Genomic DNA, 23,233 nt, shown 5'->3' with positions numbered 1-23,233 from the left:
ATAAGGAAAATGAGATAGCCTTAGAGTCATTAGAGACTCAAAACTTAAAGACCAGCTATATCTGGAAGACACCTTTGAGAAGCAATCATTCCATAAGGGTTCTAATTACAAGCAACAAAGATACCTACAATAAGCAATTTTAAAGTATCAACCCAGGAGTTAAACCAAGGAAAGTACCAAAAACAAAAATGAGAAGACATTTAAGAAAGGCACAAACTCAGACTTCCACCATACCAAGGGTAAATCCTGGGGGAAATGAGATGTAAAAGTCCCATAACCAACCACCTGGATACCCTGAACTGATAGAACAGGAAGTAACAAAACAGATGAATGAGGCTCTAGAAAAATTCAAAGCAGAAATAATCTCCCAGATAACTACAGAGATGGTGAACAGAGTGAAAGATATGATTAGAGGATCTAGAACAGAAACAGATAAAAAAAAATAGATGAGCTCAGAAACATGCTGGAAGCCATGATTGCCCAACATAAGAAAGAAATGGAATCCATGAAACAGATTCAAACAGATATTCAGGAGATCAAAAACTCCATTGAAAGTATCCACAGCAGATTAAGGGAATCTGAAGATAGAATATCAGATATAGAAGACAAAATTGCAGTTAGAGACCGTGAAAATAGAGATTTCTTAAAAATAGTAAGGAACCACAAGAAATCAATCCAACAACTGCTAGATGATGCAAAGAAGAATAACATAAGACTGATAGGAGTCCATGAAAAATCAGGAAAAAGCACAACTGACATAAAAAAATTGTTCACAGAAGCAATAGTGGAAAACTTCCCAGACAGAGGTAGAGAATTGGACATACAGATAAGTGAAGCATATAGAACTCCAACTGGCCATGATAAAAAAAAAATCTACATCTAGACATAAAATAGTCAAGATCCCAGAAACCCAACAGAAAAACAAAATCCTACAAGCAGTTGGAGAAAAGAAACAAATCACCTACAAAGGAAAGCCCATCAGAATCACAGCAGACTTCTCAACACAAACCCTCAAGTCAAAGAGAGCCTGGAGTGAAGTATTTCAAGCCCTAAAAGAAAATAATTTCCAACCTAGACTGTTGTATCTGGAAAAATTATCTTTCAAAATCGATGGGGAAATTAGATACTACCACAACAAAGAACACCTGAGAAGTTTCATGAACACCAAACCAGCACTACAATCAATTCTAAACAATATCCTAGAAAAAAACTAATGAAGGTCACAACTCCATGAGGCCCAACAGAGGGAAGCCATCAGGCAAGGTAAGACACTAAAGGGAAAGGGGGCAAAATAAGAAATAAAAGAGCCAACAAAAGTCAAACAGCATGACAAGGATGAGTCAATATCTATCAATTATAACCCTCAATGTTAATGGCCTCACTTCACCAATCAAAAGAAATAGACTGACAGAATGGATTAAAAAGGAAAATGCAACAATATGCTGTGTACAAGAAACACACCTAACTCAAAAAGAAACTCATAGACTGAAAATAAAAGGATGGAAAACAGTTGTCCATGCCACAGGAACCCAGAAGAAAGCAGGGGTAGCGATCTTATTTGCAGACAAAGTAGATTTCAAACCAAAACTAATTAAGAGAGACAAAGATGGTCATTATATCCTTGTGAAGGGAACAATCCAAGAGGAAGAGGTGACAATCCTAAATATATATGCACTAAATACAAATGCCCCCAACTATACAAAACAAATATTAATAGCCATGAAAAAAACAAATAAACACTAACACAATTATAGTGGGGGACCTCAATACCCCACTATCACAAATAGACAGATCATCTAGGCTAAAAGTTAACAAGGAAATTCTAGAACTGAACCAAGTTATTGAACAAATGGACTTAATAGATGTTTACAGAGTGTTCCACCACACAAAATCGGAATACACATTCTTCTCGGCTGCACACTGGTCATTCTCCAGAATAGACCACATACTAGCTCATAGGACATGTCTAAGTAAATGTAAAAGAATCGAAGTTACCCCCGGTATATTATCAGACCATAGTACAATGAAATTGGAGATCAGTAACATACGAAACCACAAAACCCCAACAAACACATGGAAACTGAATAACACTGTCTTGAACAACCAATGGGTCACAGAAGTAATTAAAGAAGAAATTAGACAGTTTCAACAAGTAAATGAAAATTCCAGTACAACATACAGGACTCTATGGGACACAATAAAAGCAGTTCTATAGGGAAATTCACAGCAGTGAATGCCCATATTAGGAAAACAGAGAAACCTCAGATAAATAACCTAATGCAGAACCTCAAGCTCCTAGAAAAAGAACAGCATAATGAATCCAAAGCTCCTACAAGAGAGGAAATTATAAAGATCAGGACAGAAATCAATGCAATGGAGCCTAAGAGAACAATACAAAAAAATCAATGAATCATAGAGTTGGTTTTTTGAAAGAATAAATAAAATTGATAAACCTTTAGCCAACCTTATCAAAAAAAGGAAAGAAAAGGCACAAATACATGCAATTAAGAATGAAAAAGGTGAAGTCACAACAGATCCAACAGAAATCCAGAGGATCATCAATACCTACTTTGAGAACCTCTACTCCAATAAAATGGAAAAAAAAGAAGAAATGGGCAGATTTCTAGATACATACGAATTGCCAAAGATAAATGAAGAAGATATAGAAACTCTAAACACTCCAATTATAATGAGTGAAATTGAAAATGTAATAAAATATTTACCAACAAAGAAAAGCCCAGGTCCAGATGGCTTCTCTGCTGAATGTTACAAGACATTTAAAGAAGCACTAATGCCATTACTCTTTACACTCATCAAGGAAATTGAAAGGGAAGCAATACTTCCAAATTCATTCCTGGAAGCAAGAGTTACTTTGATTCCAAAACCAGGGAAAGACCCAAACCAAAAAGAGAACTACAGGCCAATCTCCCTAATGAACATAGATGCAAAAATCCTCACCAAGATACTGGCAAACGGAATACAGATGGTCATCAAGAAGATCATACACCCTGGCCAAGTCGGATTTATCCCAGGGATGCAAGGATGGTTCAACATTCGTAAATCAATAAATGTAATACACCATATTAACAGAGTCAAGGACAAAAACCATACGATCATCTCAATAGATGCAGAAAAAGCATTCGACAAAATCCAACACCCATTCATGATGAAAACCCTATAGAAAATTGGAATAGAAGGTCTTTATCTTAACCTGATTAAGGCTATCTATGAAAAATTAACAGCCAACATCATACTAAATGGTCAAAAACTGAAAACTTTCATGCTAAAATCAGGAACAAGACAAGGATGCCCACTATCACCACTCCTGTTCAACATAGTTCTGGAAACATTAGCCACAGCAATTAAAAAAGAGAAAGAAATAAAAGGAATAAAGATAGGAAAAGAAGAAATTAAGCTATCATTATTTGCTGACAATATGATACTTTACAAAGAAGACCCAAAAATCTCATCCAGAAGACTTCTAGACTTAATTGGCAGATTCAGAAGAGTAGCTGGATACAAGAGCAACACTCAAAACAATTGCCTTCTTGTACACAAATAACAGACTTACTCAGAGAGAAATTAGGGAAACAATTCCGTTTATGATAGCATCCAAAAAAATAAAATATCTATGAATCAATCTAACAAAGGAAGCAAAAGACCTCTACACTGAAAACTACAGCACTCTGAGAAAAGAGATCGAAGAGGACACAAGAAAATGGAAAGACATCCTTTGCTCCCGGGTAGGAAGAAGCAATATAGTGAAAATGGCCATACTTCCAAAACTACTATATAGATTCAATGCAATGCCAATTGAAATTCCAACAATATACTTCACAGAACTAGAGAAAAAATCCAAAAATTCATTTGGAACCAGAAGAGACCTAGAATAGCTAAAGCAATTCTAAGTAACAGAGACATGGCTGGGGATATCATAATCCTCAACTTGAAACTATACTATAAAGCTACTGTGATAAAATCAGGATGGTACTGGCAAAGGAACAGACCTGAGGATCAGTGGAATAGATTAGAAGATACAGAAACAACTCCAGACATGCTCAGCCACCTCATCTTTGACAAAGGAGCCAACCACCATCATTGGAGGAAAGATAGCCTATTTAATAAATGATGTTAGAAAAACTGGATCTCAACCTGCCAAAGATTAAAACTAGACCCATACCTATCACCATGCACTAAACTAAGATCGAAATGGATTAAAGATATGAATATTAAGACAGAAACACTTAACTTGCTGGAAGATAAGTTAGGTAGAACTCTTGAAGACATTGGCATGGGAAAAGACTTCATGAACAAAACCTCAGTAGCACGGGAACTAGCACAAAGAATCAGCAACTGGGATCTCATCTTATTAAAAAGCTTCTGCACTGCAAAAGAAACCACCAACAGAGCCAACAGACAAGCTACAATGTGGGGGAAAATTTTTAGCAGCTGTACCTCAGACAAAGGACTACTATCTAGAATATATAAATTATTGAAAAAAATCAGACCCCCAAATTCAAAGACCCAATTCAAAAATGGGCATCTGAAATGAATAGACATTTCTCAGACAAAGAAATAAAAGCAGCAAACAAACATATGAAAAAATGTTCAACATCACTTGTCATTCGAGAGATGCAGATGAAAACAACCCTGAGATTCCACCTCACCCCAGAAAGAATGGCTGCTATCAAGAAATCAACAAATAACAAATGCTGGTGGGGTTGTGGGGAGAAAGGAACCCTTCTCCATTGTTGGTGGGAGTGCAGACTGGTGCAGCCACTGTGGAAGTCAGTATGGAGATACCTCAAAGAACTAGGACTAGAGGTCCCATATGACCCAACTATTCCCCTACTGGTTATCTTCTCAAAAGAATTAAAGGAATCATATCACAGTGATATATGTGCACCCATGTTCATAGCATCACAGTTTGTAATAGTTATAGCTTGAAAGCAGCCCAAGTGCCCATCAACTGGAAATTGGATAAAGAAAATGTTTTGTTTTTTTTTTATAAAATGGAGTACTACTCAGCCACAAGGAATGAAAAACTAGAGTCATTTATAGCTAAATGGATGCACATTGAGGCCATACTCTTAAGTGAAATAAATAGTACACACGTGTAAATATGAAATAGTTTCACTAGTGTGAGAAACTGATAGTGTAAACAAGGGTTAAAATGATTTAAAAAAATAATCGATAAGTTGAAATAGGAAAAAAGGTCCAAAGATGAAAGAGTGAAGGGAGGGGAAGGGGAAAGGAAAAGAGGGAAAGGAAAAACTATGAGAAAAGAAAAAATAAATGGAAACGAAATCTACGTAAATAGGGAAGGGTGGAGGGGGTGAAGGGTGCACAGGTAATGGGGAAAAAAATAAGAACCAAGATATATCATGCACAGGTACAAACACCTAATGATAAATATAAACGAATTGTATATCTAAAATGTACCAATAAAATGTACCAATAAAATTAATTTAAAAATATACTGGATAAAAAAGAAAAGAAAAACATATATATGTTGTCAAAAAAAACTAATAAGGCAAATCTATACACACTGAGAGGAAAGTGAAAGGGAATATGTATAGTAGAATATAATCTGTGTTTTAAATGGATGGAAATTTCCTGAAAGGTTGAAAAACTTGACTATTTTAATTCTTAAAATTAAAATTGCTGACAATGATAATTTGGGAGAATAGAATTAAGTATTTGGGTAAGAAGATGATGCATTTTCATTCCATTTTATTTCACTTCTATTTTGTTGTATGTGCTTTAAGTTAAAAAATAAGTTTAAAACAAAGATTCCTAAAAAATGTATGTTAACATAAAAATAAAATTGAAGATTACTTTTTAAAATGCTTCAGAACTAAAAAAAAAAAATTACATTCAAAATCTATTTTCCTAAAGTAAAAAATATATTCTCACATGTAAAACTGCCTTTCAAATATCCATGGGATGGCAAGTTGAACTCCTTTACTTTGTTCTGAGTTAATTATATGTTATCATTTGATTTATACCAACACTAAGATCATTAATAGGTAAATAGAATCAAATTAAAGAGTGTTATGGATGTAAATGTAGAATGTAAATAACACTAAGAATCTTCCCCACATTTAGGAAGCCTGGAAATAAGAACTTCGGGATTCCATTTCATCTGTTTAACCAGTATGGTTTTATATTAGTGTAAGTATTAAAATTAGATAGAATTTGTAAATAAAGTGCTTAGTAGAGTGTCAAATCAATAGTAGTATTAGTAGGGGCCAGGGATTTAGCTCAGTGGCATTGCACCTGGCTCAAAAGCGCAAGGTCCTGAGTACAATCCCCATTACAGGAAAAAAAAATCATATTAGTGAAAACATATGAAAAACATTATTGTTATTCAATGAATATTTAATGAAGTTTCATTTTTCATGAGATGATGGCACATCTATGGGACACCAGTGTCTTTTTCCTCCACTAATATTTCTTTTCTCTGGGTCTTGATAAGAAAGGCTAGAAATTCCCTGTCAAGCAGGTGAAAGAAAAGTTAAAGAACAAAGGAAGGAAAGAAAACAGTTTAATATGCACTGGAGTTTGAAGGAGAAAGAAAACAAGAAAATTCAGAATTTTGATCATTTGCCAGTATCCTGGAAGTTTTAAATTACTTAAACAAGACAGTTTAATAACTAAAAATACATAAAAGACTTTTATTGCATTTGTATCAACAACAATTCTACAGGATTTTTATAAATGGAGATGTCCTGTTTCAGATTAACCTTCAAGAAAGCACCTGATGCTCATGTATGAGAAGTGTGGTTGGCTAACAGCTTCCAACAGTCTGCCCTGGCTTCTCAGGCAGACATATAGGCTGCTCAGGGTGGCCTGCAGCAGTGATAGAGCACAGAGCCAGGGACTGCTCACTTCTAAAATGCACTCTGCTCTGAGCTCTCTGTTGGGCTGGCAGAGGTGGCCAGGTATGCATTGCTCTCTGAAGGCTTCCCTGGCCCAATCAGTCCCTTTTCCTTTTATGGGCACTAAAGTATTTTTAAATCTCAGACGGCTCTTCCCCAGATTCGTGTTGGGAAACTCCAAGAATCCTAAGAGTGCAAGCTTATTCCAAAATATCGACTTCTCTCTTCCATTCCTATTCAGCTTTGATGTTCCAGCCACACAGCTGAACTTCTGGGTACTTATTCACACTCGCACACTGGGGTCTTTTGATTCCCTCTCTCCCTCCCTCTTAGTATGAGGTGAACGTGGGTAGCAGTTGCACAGTGGAACTGTCTGATAAATCCCCTTGAAGAATCTCTTACTAGGCTTAGGGTAGGTGATGGCATCCTCTATCCTTCTCATTTTGGAAATGAGGCGGTGTTGAGACATAGCAGTGCTCTCTCTGAGGGAAGCCTGGACAAAATCTACCTTTACAATGCGTCTCAGCCAAAGCTTCCATTTTAATACCCAAATACAAATAAGCAGAGTCTACAAAATATCATTACATTAGTAGAAATGATAATACATATAATCTAGGTGTGAAGAATAGTACCTTCAAAACAATAACAGCGTAGGAGGAAATTCTCCCCAGTGTTCAAAGTTGTTTCACATCTCTGTTATCTGGGAGAAAATGATTTATTGATATAGATAGCAGATCGTAACTACAGGGAATAGAACACACTATACAGATATATGCCAAACCAGTACCTTGCAATTATGTAGTTGGATTTATTGATGATAAGTAGTAAAAGAATAAGTGATAGGGATTAACCATACGTGAAATACAAATCATGCATTTAGTTTGAATTTGCTTAATGTTCACTGAGTGCCTATGTTTTCTGATTTCTCAAACTGCAAATCTATCAAATTAAAAATCTGAGTTTAAGACAACTTCTTCCTCCTAAAAGTTTGTACCCCACCTCTGTGAAATATAAAAATGTTTGACTTGGGCATATTTCTGTTAAGTTTATTTCAACAGCGCTTATTCATATTTAAAATTGAAAATAGTAGATCCTTGTATGTTCACTCAAATGTCACTTTATGATACTACCTTCCATGTTTCCTGAGGGAAGACACTGTTTGGTTCACTTTCATACCCTGGCATCTTATTTAACTCTGGTACAGATTAAAAACCATGGATGGTTTTTAAAGTATTGTACAGAACAATTGTTTTATTCATTTTCCTGCCACTGGGACACAATACCTGACACCCACAACTTTAGGAGGAGAGGTCTATTTCTGCACACGTTTTCAGTCCATGGTCTGCTGGTTCCAACACAGAAACAGAATGGTAGAATGTCATGGTGAAGAAAAGGTGCTTACTTTTTGGTGGCCAGGAAGCAGAAAGTGAAGGAAAGGGCCAGGGACAAGCATATACCCTGTGAGCTCATGCTGCCAGTGACCTACCTTTAACAAAGTCCCACTGCCTAACAGCGCATTGAGCTCCTGAGCTCATCAATGGGTGAGTCCACTAGTAAATACAGTTCCCCATGATCCAATCAGTACCCAGACACATAAGGCTTCTGAGGGACATATTAGATCCAAACCACAACAACAATGTAGATGATATTCATGTTTTATACAAGATATGTCCCCTCTGTAGAACTCAGCCACTTCAAAACTTGTGTAATTCATATGAACCCTGATGACCAAAATCACTTTCACTGGTCACTAGCCAAAGCTATAGTGTCACATGAATGTCATAAATGAAATATACATATAACCATCCAGGTTTGATGTTTTGTAATTCTTTGATGAATAAAAAGAAAATCTGTGGGTTGTTCTATTAAATATTTTGTGCATACAGTTTGACAACAATATTAGTTACTATACTATTTCAAATATTTTCAAAATTAATACATGCATGAAATACATTAAATAATGAGATGACACTAAATACACATAAAACAATTGGGGTCTAACGGTATCAGTCCTTGAACACACCTTCATCCTCCTCCTGTGTCAGTAATGGTCCACAGAGGGAATGGCTCTTTGGGATGGCCAGAGCAGCAGAGTCTTTATCTTCTTTCCAGGACACCATCTGTCTTTTGTCTTTAATAAATAACATTCAATGTTTTTCAGAGAAAATCAAGACTAGGGTTTAACTCTCCCAGGACAAGTACTTTGGCTATTAAAAATTTTAAAATTAAAAACTATTCCCTGTTCTGCTCCAGTGGAGTCATCCAATGGGGCAAAAACCTTCTTTCACTATGCTTGTGGCAAAATATCTTATTAAAAACCAATATGCTACCACGTCTTAAGAACCATTCTTCAGACCATGTTCAAATCTGCAAAGCAGAGGTCGGAGCCAGAGATGAGGCTCATATGCTCCAAGGAGTAACACTGAGGCCCCAATAGCTATGTAAGACCATCCCGACACGGTGGGGGAAGCCTCAGAACACAGTATCAAAGATGAATTGTGCAATTAGTAGTGTCAAATTAGTACTATGTGTAACACTTTCCAAATGCAAAATTTAAAGACCATTGAAGTAACAGGTTATTTTCAGAAAACAAGTAATGACTAAAAAGCAATATCAAAGTTTTCCTATTTTTGAACAATGCCCTAAACACCAGCATTTTACCAGTCAGATATATGCTACTGCTAGGAATTTAACAGAGCTGAGTGTGGTTGTGCACTCCTGTAAGCGCAGCACTCTGGGAGGTTGAGGCTCAAGGTTCTTAAGTTCTAGCCCAGCCTAGGGAACTTAGTAACTTAGGGAGACTTGGTCTCAAAATAAAAAATTAAAAGGCTTGGGAATATATCTCAGTGCAAAAGCCCTGGGTTCAATCGCCAATACCCTAGTACCACAAAAAAGAAAGCAAAACAAAAAAGCTAAAATGGAGTTTTGAATATAAAAGTAATTTTACTTGCCTTTCAAGTAAAATAAATTTTTAGCATATAAAGTTTTTACTTAAACTGTTGCATCCATTACAGGGAGAAATTTTAAAAGCCATTTAAAATTTGCTCTAAACCTGCAGAAAATTGGCTAAATGTCACATAAATGGGACCAAAGACACTGAAAGGTTCCTGTTTCAATTAGCTAAAACAAAATACTAGAGATGATAAAGATATTTTAATGGCAGTATTGAAATTATGGCTAAAATATCCAAAATAACAAAAATATGTATCAGCCCATGGCTCAGGAAGTACCTTGGAGGTAGAGAACTGGAAAGGCAGTTTACTACAATGACTGGAGCACAATTTTTGCCAGCATTCCTGGGGCTACAAGGTTAGTCAGCAAGGCAGTGACACCCTAGTAATGAGAGTCACAAACACAGGAAAAATGGGGCACTGAACAACCCACTGGCCATTATTTTTAATTAGATTTATCTACATGTGTATGTGGGTTTGTACACACTGCCCTTGGGAAAAATAATATTTTTTCATCTCAAATTTTAAAATAAATGTAAACTAACTAGCCAGCATTTTAAGAATTGTGATAGAAAACAGAAAAAATGGATAAGCATTTCAATTGACATTATTACTTAGTTAAATTTAAATAGATTAACTTGCTAAAGTTTCTGAAAGAAAGAAATTTTATTGTAATTTTTATAGAATGACATAATTTTTAAATACAATGTAATATAAAATGCTCCCTAAAATGACATGGAATTTTAAGAGCAACAAAACACCATTTTCAGAGAATTTCCAGACCTTATAAGAATGTAAATTGTCAAATTAAGTTCAGAAATTACAAGGCATAAATCCATTTACATCAATAAACTGTATCATTGCTATTTAGAGTTCCCACCTGACAGTCTATAACAACTTTTGCTTGTGTGAAGCAGTGGATTCTACTGAAGGAAATCCTGCTTGCCAGAGTTTCCAGCAGGCAGTCAATTTATTTAAAATGTGATTATCTTCTTTTCTATAATAAATGTAGCATACATTTCAATCACTTCATTACTCACAGTTTGTTATTTTTTCAAATTAAATGTGATGTGCATCAAAATGTTGGGTTGGTAATTATGAGGAGAGACTATGGACAAACAATAATTTCCAGTTATGAATTTGTAAGAAGCTGCTGAGAAACTCATGCATATCCATGCAGAAATTTCAGGGAAAGAAAGGCTAAGCTGCGAAAGTCAGACATTCCAGGAGAAAAGGAGGGAGCAAGTAATGTGTTCTGGTTGGAAGTGAGAAGGCCCTCCTGACCACTGCATTTCTCTTAATTCACTGTCCTGGCCCTCCAGCACCAGCATCTCCTGTCTGGGTCTAATGATTTCAGTGAAACTGGACTCCACCTGCTTCCTTCTTGGCACTTCAATTCATTCTCAATGTGATAGGTAAATGATCTACAAGTATAAGCTAGATAATGTCTGCTAAATATGATGTCCCTGCCCCCTTCAAATCCATGTGTCCCACCCCATGTGACGGTGTTAGGTGAGGCTTTGGGAAAGAGCCTCGCTCACCAACACAGAGAAGTCACTGGGCAGAATTAGTACTCATGTGAATGAGGCTCCAGAGAGTTCCTTGCCCTTTGCCTTATGAAAACACAGCAAGAAGACAGCTGCCTATGCACAAGAAGGAGGCACTAACCAAATGTTAAGTCAGCTGGTGGCTTGGTCTTGGATTTCCTAGCTCCAAAGTTTGAAAAATCAAGTTTTGTGGTTTATCCACACTCAGTGTATGGTACTTTGTTACAGCAGCCTGAAAAGACTAAGACAATACCACTTTTTTGTTTTACTCTTTAGCTTCTTTAATTAAAAGACAATGTTTTGGATCCAACAAGACCCCCTGATCTGGCTTGTGTGGGCTCTCTAGCTTGCCTGGGTCCACCTGGTCCTTGCTTCCCTTGGCCTGACCACACCAGCCCTCATTCTTCACCAGCTCTAGGCTCTGCGCCTTTCACATGTTGCTTCTTTTCCCTAGGACACACTTTGCTGGATTTTTCACAAATCCATTTCACCAGGTCTCAACTTAAGTATGACTTCCTCACAAAATATTTCACTAATCCCTAAGTCAGATTTAAATTGGGTCTCTTAGGTTATTCTCTTTCATGCAAAGCCAAATTATGGGGCCAAAGAGGCATGGAAAATGCCAACAGCACTAAATCCATAAAGGGCCCTAATATGACACTGGAATTAAGTGTTACGTGGTAGAGAAAATGTGTATTTATCAAATTTCTTTTTCAGGGAGGAACCTTTGTATTATTTTCCACTGCATAACTTGCTCCAGGACAAAATAAATCATTCATCAAACATTTGCTGAATCAATGAATGTCAAGTAATAAAACTGTACTCAGTCCCAGTGCTGCCACCCTTGGTTTTGATTTTGTGTAACTGTAATAAGATAACTTATTTGTAAACATGGGGTTAATATCATAGCTGTCTAGCTCTTTCATGATGATTTTCAAAGGACTAAATGAGTCTCTAAATATGAAAAAGTGTGCAACCTATAAAATATGTCTTAATATTTGTCAACGTCATCAATCTATTCAATTAATTCCTACAGAGGATTCAAATGTTTCTTTTTCCTTACAGGACAGGATCTGGGTTTGGAAAGACTCTGGGCTCAGTATCAATTACATTTTGCAATTCTCTTGTTTTCTTATATTTTCGTACAGTAATTTAAAAACCAATGTTTAGATTTGCTAATCTCAAACTGCAGAGTTGTTGTGAACACTGGCTCAGTGTTGTGTCTAATTTTTTAATCATTATCTATGGCTACAATGACCTTCTAACCTCACACCATTTCTCCAGGCATGTAGAAGAAAATTAGCTCTTGTATTACCAACAAGAATCAGCAAAGGATACATTTTGTAAAATATAATATTATTAAGATTATCCTACATTGTGTCCTTAAGAGGAGTCAAAAACAAGGACTAGATGACACTGTGAGACTGCTGCACACTGCGGAGGGCTTTTTTGAGGGGCTGCACATTATTATTATTTTTTACTACAAATAAATCCTTCCAAATTCTTTGTAAATTCAAATCACACAAGAAACTCTCCTTATAGTAACTAAGTGAAGGCTCAATAAAATACAGAGTGCTGCTGTGGATTTCATACTTGAATATTTAAGTGAACTTATTATTTTGAAACACTACAAAGTTCATTTAAATCATATCAACACTGGAAAAGCTGAAAAAATCTTAAAGATGGTTTTTACTTCTAATGGAATAATTTAGATCTCCTTGGGGTGGGAACACACACTTACACTGGGGAGAACATAGCTTTACATGGGGCAAGACACGTTTTTGATGTCTTTTATTCATCTGTGACAAGGAAAGATGAGGATAGCATTGAGCCATTAAACAAGAGTTGTAAGTAGTACCCGGAAGTAGGGTCTATACTGACTGCATATTTTAAAAGAAATAGATTATTCAAAATCATCTAGAGTTGTTACTGATACTTGGTATCTGGAAAATATCACAAAGCAGTTTATGCTGAAATTTTCTTCTTGTTAAAGATCATTTCCTTTTAAAAAGCTATTTTGAAATTAAAACTGGTTTTGCTGTGCTATGGTTAAATAACTTGTTCAATAATGCTGTGTAGTTACAGAGCACTTTTACTCCTAGGGAGGCTAAAATTTCTGACTCATATATTCTTTCTTATCATATTGACTAATGAAAGAAAATAAAGTGGAGAGTGTTAGAAGGAAAACCTAGGTGTTCACTTCTCCAACACAGTACTCAAGGTTTTCTTTAATTCCTAGCCATGATAGTTTTAGATTTCACCATCCTTTATTCATTGCCTACATACATATTACTGTGAGTTTGCAGATCTGAAGGCATAAGGCACAGAAATTAGCCCTCGTTTAACCTTATTGGGATCTTTCCCTCTGGATGACAAGCACACTGGTTTTAAGCAGTTGCTTACTTTTTCATAAACATCTTTGTTCTTTGTAAAAATCCCATTGTATTTCACATAATATTCTTATTCCACCATGTTTACATCTACAATAATTATTAGCAGATGAATTGAGAAACAGACCTGAGAGAAGTAAAATTACAGCATACTTTGAATCAAAACCTAGGTTATGATCCTTTCTGATTTGTGTAATTTCCATAGAAGAAATGAATACCAAACAAAATTTTACCATTGACTGTTTCCTTATGATTGAGTCAATTAACATTCATAGCACCTACAACCTATCTTTATTCTGCAAAGAGCTGGGAAAACAAAATTTTAAGAATAAAACTCAAATATTATGTACTTCCCTGTAGAGATTATCATACTTCTGAAGAAGTATTCCATAAAAATCACTTTGATCAGAAACTGTGGAGAAAGTACTTTGAAAATTTTCAAGTTTTGAGAAATCTTCTCTTGAACTATCCAAGGACACTCTAGCCATTTCTTATGGTTTATAGTCTACCTCAAGTTCATGAGAATATCATAATCAAACTTCAAATTTGCCCTTTCATCAAGTGTAACAATTATATGGCATATTTTTAGATTTTGAATTTCAACTGAATTAAATTCCACCTTTTACTAGAAGTTTCACAGAATCTTTGTAAAAAACTGAAGACACAAAAAACATGAAGAAAAATAAATACTGATGTTTACTTTTAAACTTTGTGTTTACAGTTACTATTAAAGTTAAAATATATTCAAAATAGTGTGTAAGTAAAGAAGGCAATGTTTAAATAATGAGATTTTATGGAAGGTTTCTTTGAACAAATGATCATGCCCAAATGTAAAATGATTAAATTTTGTGCTGAGAATATATCATTGATTAAATTTATCACTTTACTCTCTAGTAAAAATGCATCTGAAAAATAAAATGATAAATTAGAGTTGAATGAACAGAGTGAAAAACAGAAGGCAAGCCATCATCACAGAGAGAAAATCTAGCAGAATTGGTCTGTTCTCAGAGACTTTTTTACTTCTTCCATTTTTGTTAGGATCAAATATAAGCATATATGTCAGTAACTACTATTTGAGGACATTATTTAGGGTGGCATTAACAGCAGTGACCCTAACAAAATTATATGCATAAAAACTAAAAGATTCTTAGCAAAATACCTAGTCATGCCTATTTATTAAGGTTGTATAGTTAATACTAATATAGTAACAATGTAAATATATTATACAGTGAAGTGGCACAAAAAAACGTGAAAGTCAAAGTTAAATAAAGAGTTAATAAACCCAAATTACTGAGACCATCAAGCTAGAATAGTTGGATGTAGGTATTCACTGATCTCACAGTATGTAATTAAATTATTTTCTATACTAATGCTATGAATCAAATTGTCAAATCCATGCAGTCTTCACCGAGGAGTATTTTAAAAAGCACCCAGTCTTTCTGAAGGTAGAAGAAAATTAATCTACAGTCTCAGAAAATGACAATTCATTTATACAAATGAAGAATAATACAGTGATTACTCCTGTACTTACTGTATCTATATTAAAATATGGACTTTTTTTTCTAATGGATGGTACACAATTATGTATATTGGCAAGACAGTGGGTAAACAATAGACATGAATACCATCATCTTTCTAATTCTATTAAAACTTATAATTAGAAAAGTAATTGTCCTGACAACTCTGAAAGCTAAACAAGTTTTGAAAATATGACAAATTTGCTCCTTCCTCATTTTCTAAAGATTTATCTTACACATGAACTTACATAGTGTTTATCTTTTTCTGATAAGGAAAACAACGAGTAAGACAAAATAACTGAAGCAGAAAGGAGTATTAAAATTTTTTTCAAATTTTTGCAAAATTTGGCAGAATAATCTTTGTGGTATTTGTGAGTTTGTGTGTGTGTGTGTGTGTGTGTGTAGAAAAGACCAGCTTGTGGTACAATTCTTTCCTGGTTAAATAAATAGAAAACTCTATTACCATGGAAACTGACAGGCAAAGTGATATGTGTGTGTGTGTGTATTTGTGTGTATTCCTTTCCCATATTAAGCAGAATATGAACAAAAGATCAAGTTTCACTGATGTAGTTGAAACAGGTATTCAATTATAAATAAAAATATTAATAATTTAAAAATTCCTCCCATATTGCTAGTTAGGTTTTATTATTATCCACATTATTTATGATGGTAGGAAGGGCAGCAAAACAATCACAAGTGTAGGCATAGAAACAACAGTTGCTTAATACAATAACTATGACCCCTTAAGTAAAACTATACACAAAATGTTAGTATCTGCTTATTGGAGTTGTTAATCAAAACAAGAGTTATTAACTAAACCCATCACTTTACGTATATAATAAAATATGTGAGAAGCTACATATATAGCGGTAATATAACAACAAATAAATACAAGCCTCACTTACAAGTTTTACAAGCTCAGCAGGTAAAGGCTTTCATTCGTTTACTTGTAAGGCAAATATATATCTTTGCTACCCCAAATACTGGAGATATCTCATTGTCTTCACTGTAAATATAATACATATGAAAAGAAAAAATTAAATAACTGGAAATACTATGGGACAAAAGGAATTAGATATACCATATCCCCTGGATAGTAATAATACCTAAGAAGTAATGTTGGAGAGATTATTAAATTACTGATATTTTTATTTATAATTCAATTCCTGTTTTAATTACATCAATGGAACCTTGATCTTTTCTTCATATTCTGCTTAATATGGGGAAATAATACACATAAACACACACACAGAGAAATATGAGCACAGACTTGAAGCATCTGGAAGGAGTGAGTGAGGGCAGGGTAAGGAGCTTAATCAGATAAAAAAAGGCTTTTCAGGGTAATGGCACAAAAACTTCACTAGCCAAGAAGTCACTGCTTAGGTGAAAGTCTTCAGATGTAAATGAGCTTTTGGTGAAAAGGTGCAGGTTCTGAGGGTTTATCCTCAAAATTTCAGATTCTGCATGTATTTCTCCCCAGAATGTCTGATTCTATATGTCTGGCATTTTTAATATGTATCTCAAATGACTTGGATACAATGATCCTGGATGAGTAAAGATGGCCTGAAGGCACCGTGAAAAGACATGGGGAAGTGTAAATGGCAGGGATGAGTTCCATGAAGTTCAGCTGAGGATGGGCCCGAGTTGTGGAAGTTGTAAGAGGCCCGGGACCCAGTCACTGAACAGGTAGATGCAGCTCTGCTCTGATGGACACCCTAGAGGAGGATAATTTGGTGTTGTCCTTCTCCTCTGCCTCTGATGCAGAATTTGATGCTGTTGTTGGACATTTACAGGACATTATCACGGATGAGTTCCAGCTATTACAGAGAAATTTCACAGACAAGTACTGCCAGGAGTTTGAAGACCCAGGGAAGAATAAACTCATCCACACACTCATTTTTAATGAACATGTTTCTCTAGTGGAAAAGTAATTGTGGAGCAGCTGCTGGAGGGATCCTAGGCTTTCACAGCACCATAAAGATGAAGTGGCTGGCAACATCTTCGACATGCTGCTCACATTTACAGATTTTCTAGATTTTAAAGAAATGTTCCTGGACTACAGAGCTGAAAAGGAAGTCCGGGGTCTGTATTTAAGTAGTCGCTTAGTGGTGACATCATTTTCCAGATTGTCTCGTGTGCCAGCTTCCCAGAACAATCTGTGCCACTACACTATGTAATGAATGGGGTCATTCTAGATGTCATCCGCCCAAGAGGCTCAGAGAGACTTTGGCTGATGACAACAGAAGAATGCATCTTGGAAAGATTGATTACTCTGCAGCCCTTCATTCAGGTTAAGTATTGATGGGTCAAAAGCATGGCCTGGCTTTCCTGGCCCCATTTCTCCTGAATCACATTCTTGTATTTAGTAATTTTACTGTGACTGCTGTGTGGACACCTGGCTCAGGTGCTTCTGAGTCAGGCTCCTCTGGAGCAGGGCCACTCCAAGCCTTCCACATGGGGCTCCACCAGCGTGCCTGCAGATGTGGCTGTCAGTCTCTTTAAAACATTATTCTCAAGAAAATATTTTTATAGATGAATACTCAGGATAGCCCCGTGGGTATATCCTTGGAACATCTACGATCACCCACTGAAAGACCGAAGTATTATACGCTGTGTGCTCTTTAGTTGTCCATGCAGAGAAAATAAAAATGCTTTCCATGTTGGTGTACCTGCTGTACTGGCACCCGCGAATGGATGTGTGTGCTGCAAAGAGACTAAAGCTACCCTGCTATCATAGTAGACTATTCTGCTATTATAGCATGTTAAGTGTGTTTCTACACATTTGCTTAAAATCTCTTCAGTATAAGCCACTTTGTTGGGTTTCTGTTGGGGTAGGTAGAGATGGGAATATCTTCTTTCTGTCCAAACCTTTCCTGCCAAGATGGTGTTCCCCTGTGCAGCTCAGCATGCATGGGGGCAGTGGGCACTCTGCTGGTCATCTTTGACTCAGTACAATGTTTGGTAGACCATTATCAACCTCGAAACATGTTTGTTGCATCTCTAGAAAGAAGAAAAAAAGTTTAATTCTTAATGTGTATGTTTGATTTCATTTTTTAATAGTAAAACTAAGGATCTGTACTACTTTTCATTTTACTTGGCTATTCTGGTTTTAAAGGATAAGCTATGAGCTCTGCATTTTTTCTGTAATAATGTATTGCTTACTTTTGCATCATGAATAAAATTTGAGGCATTTTGCATTAAAAAAACGGAGAGATATTCTACCAGGAAAAGACAACTGTTATTCTATGAGGTAAGACTATCTAAGGACCATTCAGATAGAACTCCGGGGACTTAATTAGGTGGACAATGTAATGGTCTAAGTATAAAGGAATAAAGGCTTGAACTAAGAAACAGGGGAGCCAACCCTGAAGACAGGGACAGAGATGAAGTGATGAAATCAGGAGATATTAAGAGATAAGACCTACCATAATAATGGATAATTATAGGGGATGAAGGAGTAGCAGGAGGCAAAGGATGACTACCCAGGTGTCTCTGCTGAATGAATGGGTAGTTGATTTTGCCAATCCTAGAGCTAAAGAATGTGCAAGAAAAGAAACGAGAAGAAAGAGAATGGAGAAAATGACTTGTTTTGGAATATATGGAATTTCAGAATTTCAAGAAAAATCTCATTTTGTGGAAATCTCAGTCCATCTTCCTTCCTTTTGAACAATATTCACATTTACTTATTACTTCCTTTAGACAAGTTAAATGCTAACATACTGAAGCAATTTTTGAAAATGTCCAATTTCATCCAACTGTTTTAGAATATATGTTAAGGCCTAAAAATATTGCCATGGTGATGATAATTATAAGAGCAATTTTTCTTCAACAAATAGATACAAAATAGTTATTTAAATATGAATATAACACATTTTAGGGAAAAATTCTGTAAGATATAAGATAGACCCAGAAAAAAATCAACAAAGCTGGCCAATTCCTAAGGTATCAAACCACTTGATAAATAATAAAACTCTAAGAAATCTGTTTGACTTAATATAATCATCACAAAATTCTTCATAATGAGAAAATACTAAGCTATAGAAGATCAGACAAAGCATAGGTGGAATCAGAACCAGAGTAGTGCAAAAGTATTTATTGTCTCAATTACCAGGCTTATTTCACAGTTAATTATTAAAGATGCTAAGTAGTTAGAGATGTATGGCTGGGTTTTTTTTTTGTTTTTTGTTTTGTTTATTTTTTTTTTACTTTAAGCACCAATATTTCTAGATACTTGTTAAAAGGCCAGGAGATGTCTATCTGGGTAAGAGATGTAGTGGTTTATTTGGCAAATAACAACTTACTGTGTTTCCACTAAGTTGATGTAATTTTTTTTGTATTCTCCCTTTCAATAGAAAAACATTTTCCCATTAAATAAAAATTAAATTCTCCCTTTAAATAGAAAAAACAGAAGAATTGAGCTATGAGAGATCTGTCTCTTAAGAAGCTAAACGACTTGAGGGTGTTCCTCTGTGATCTACTTTGATCCTTGTCAGAGGCAATTCTCTCCTGACACTGGAGACACACAGCAGGCACTGGCCTGAGACTTCTGAGCTACCTAAGAGGAAAAAGCAGTAACCACACAGGAAGCCCTCGTCCTTCAACATCTTCATCACGAGAGCAAGCTTCCTTGTTCAAAGAGGTTTCAAGAAGGTTATGGGTTAGTTTCTCATCTTCTAGAGATATCATAAAAGCAAATGAAAATAGAGCTCTCATTACTTTCTGGAGTTCTTATGTTAAATCCACTTAATATCATTGCTTAATACCTTCATAATGGTTTATTTAAATACATTTAAAAGCTATGTTTTAGTAAGCTTTCTATTCTACAAAAGATTGACTATAGAACAATGTTAAAATTTTAGTTGACCATGTTAGCATTTAATTTGTCTAGAAAAAGTAATAAGAAAGTAAATGTAAATAAACATTGCTTACAAGGAAAGGAGATGGAGAGAAATTTTGATTAAAAAGTTTTGAAAGCTTGATAAACTGCTTCACTGGCAAAAATAGTATAGTAAAGGCTTCTCAGGAGATCAGTTTGATCAAGCAACCTTTTCTTTTTTTTTATTTTCCAGCACCCTCAGAACGCCATTGTTTCCCCCTCTAGTGTCTGCAGAATGTTAAAGACCTTCTAGGGAGGCATAATAACGTTAATGACAAGGCAATGCCCCCGGCAAATGGAGAGACTAGCTTGTTAGAGCACTTTAAGTTTAGAATAGGGAAAAAGCAGCAGGATGCTAACCACCCAGAATACCTGGAGACAAGCAATACGGGAAACCTTGGCCTTGCACCCTCAAACTTCTGCACCTGCATAGCAAAATGACAAAACACACAGGGGAAGACTCCACCATCTCTATTCTTTTCCTTAAAGAACTTCAAAGCACTACACAAGAACTAATATGGCTGGGCATGGTGGCACACACCTGTAATACCAGTAATCAGGAGCATGAAGCCAAAGGACTGCCAGGATTTTGAGGCCAGCCTGGGCTACAAAGATAGTAAGACCCTGTCTTTAAAGATAGAAAGGGAAAAAAGTGGGGAGGGAGGGAAGCAGGGAGTGAGGGAAGGAAAGAGGGGTGTGTGTGTGTGTGTGTGTGTGTGTGTGTGTGTGTGTGTGTGTGTATGTATGTGAGAGAGAAAGAGAGAGGGAGAGAGGGAGAGGGAGAGAGGCAGAGAGTGAATATGGAGGGAGAGAGGGAGGTGGAGAGGGAAGGAAGGAACTATTATGAAGTAAAACCTTCATAAATCTGGCTTATATCAGTCTTTCAACTCTCAAAACCACTGTCCTCCTCCTCACCTCATGGTTGGATGACTACAGAGACTCCTAAATGACTCCATTGTCCTCAAATCCTCATCAGTATTACTGCATGATGCCTATGTGGAGATCCACCTTCCTGATGTATGTCTCAGTCACCGTCTTTCTATCCTCTCTCTACCAGCACCTCTTTCCCATATCCTCACCAGTCTCCAAAGCCTCTAGTAGATGGTGCCCCAAGAACAAAATCCAAGCTGAAATTCTAGGATTAATATATTATTTTTATGTCATGTCTAGCAAATACTCCACCTCTATACTTCAGGCATCCCAAGTCCCTTTCTTTCCTTGAATATTATTATTATCATTATTAATATTCTAAAATGATGGGTTAACAAAATCATCAGCTGGGCTATATCGCTTTAGCTGATCACTACGGACACCACTTATCTTAAAATCTCAAGTCTTATGCCTTAATTTTATACCTTATCTTCCCTTTTAAATGGAAATTTCTTGAAGACAATGATCTCTTTTAAAACTTTTTATCCTTTACAGCAGAGATTATTAAAGCAACATGAAAAAAAAAGTATGAGAATCTTAAATCCTTTATAGTATTTAAAGATATTGGATAGAATCTTAGCATTGAAATGTAAACAAATACATAACAACATGGTGCAAGTTGTTCATGTTCGTTAAGAGAACAGCTTGTTGAAATTTCTTTCTGTTATTTTCAGAGTAATACAAGGACACACATCTGAGGTGTCACCTGGGAAGATATTAGAAATGCACACTGTCTAGATTCATTCCAGACTATCTGAATTCAGAAGCTGCACTTTAACAAGATGCCCAGGTAATTAAGGTGACACTAATGTTCAAAGCCACTGATACCTAGTTTTTTCAGAGTCAACTGCTATCAAACACTCTACAGCCTAGAGGACTCCTTATTATAGATTATATCTGCACAGGACTAGATACTCTCTTTAAAAGTCCTGAGCACTTAAAATATACCCCAGTCACATATATAATTGACAATAAAAATCTTAAAATTTGAAGATTATAAAGTTCTGGCTTTTTCCATTAATGATTGCTTCAGTGGCTTATCAAATTCTCTCACATGATATTATTGAGAGGCACCTGGTTTGTCCAGTGTACTAAACCTGTGCTTCATTTGCCTCCTGAATAATCCAATACTGCATCTAGAAATAAAACATTTTATTATTATGAACTCTGGCAAGGAAAATATGTAGTACAAACTGTAATTTTCATGAAGCAGTTTAAAGCACGTCACCCCAACTCAAATCCTCACTGGGCTTACTCTCTCTGATCCTCTGACACAGCTGGCTCTCATCACCCTCAGCTCAAAGACCTTCAGGAGCTATGAAGCACAAACTCTGCCGCCTGACCCTCAACTCCAATCTCTTGGCTGCACTACAGAATCTGTTCTCTTCCACACCAGGTTTGCCGCTTTCTGAGCCCTAACACTCCAGCCATATTCTAAATACTCCTGGAGCATTCCTAAGTCTGCAACTTTACCTAAATTTACACTGCTTAGAAAATGTTCTTCCTTGTTCTTGCTGAAAAAAGGTTGTCTCCAAGTATAATTTAACAATTCGAAGTTCATCAACTACCCTGACTCCAGTGACCTAAATGCCCTCCATTGTTAAGTTCAGGACAAACATTTGACACATATTGACGTGATTCTGTGGCTTGTCTATCTTTTCATGTACAATTCACTCAGTAGCTTAAGTTCCATATCTTAGGGCTTTGGGATTCCTATTATCTTTAGCAATACTTTAAACAGACTATGGGAACAATAAATAGTTGTTTTATAGCACAATGAAAGTAAAAAGAGCAAACCCATTAATGAATGTATTTTATAGACAGGCAGAAATTGTTCATGGAATTATATGTCTGATAACTTCCCTCTTTCAATTGAATATTTCAGAGCTAACCACATTTAAAATTTGAAACAGAGTACTAGGGTCCTTAGGTCAGAAGTTTTTCATTATTCCCTTACTGTAAATATGAAAATAAAAATTATATTGATATTTAATCCAAGACTTCATGTATGTTAAAAAAACTACTTTGCCACTGAGCTATAACCACAATCCCTGTAGTTGTCTTTTGCAAGTACATTAACTTGAAATTTTATTGGAATTTCCCTTAGATATGAAATGAAAAAAAAAGAAAAAAGTAATTCC

General features: G+C 35.8%; 1 protein-coding gene and 1 pseudogene across 1 annotated transcript in view; one reads left to right on the top strand and one right to left on the bottom strand.

The window, feature by feature from the left end:
• Nucleotides 1–23,233, bottom strand: part of Chsy3 (chondroitin sulfate synthase 3) — a 275,320-nt gene that overhangs the window by 168,859 nt on the left and 83,228 nt on the right. The gene's annotated exons all lie outside the window — the stretch shown is intronic.
• LOC147826654 (ADP-ribosylation factor-like protein 2-binding protein pseudogene) lies at nucleotides 16,941–17,463 on the top strand (annotated as a pseudogene).

Source organism: Heterocephalus glaber, unplaced genomic scaffold (genome assembly GCF_053883595.1).
Source record: "Heterocephalus glaber isolate CG9 unplaced genomic scaffold, H.glaber_assembly_v1.0 deba00001463, whole genome shotgun sequence".
Classification (NCBI taxonomy): Eukaryota; Metazoa; Chordata; class Mammalia; order Rodentia; family Bathyergidae; genus Heterocephalus; species Heterocephalus glaber.
The sequence above is the reverse complement of the archived record's forward strand: the minus strand, read 5'-3'. Positions and strand labels throughout refer to the sequence as shown.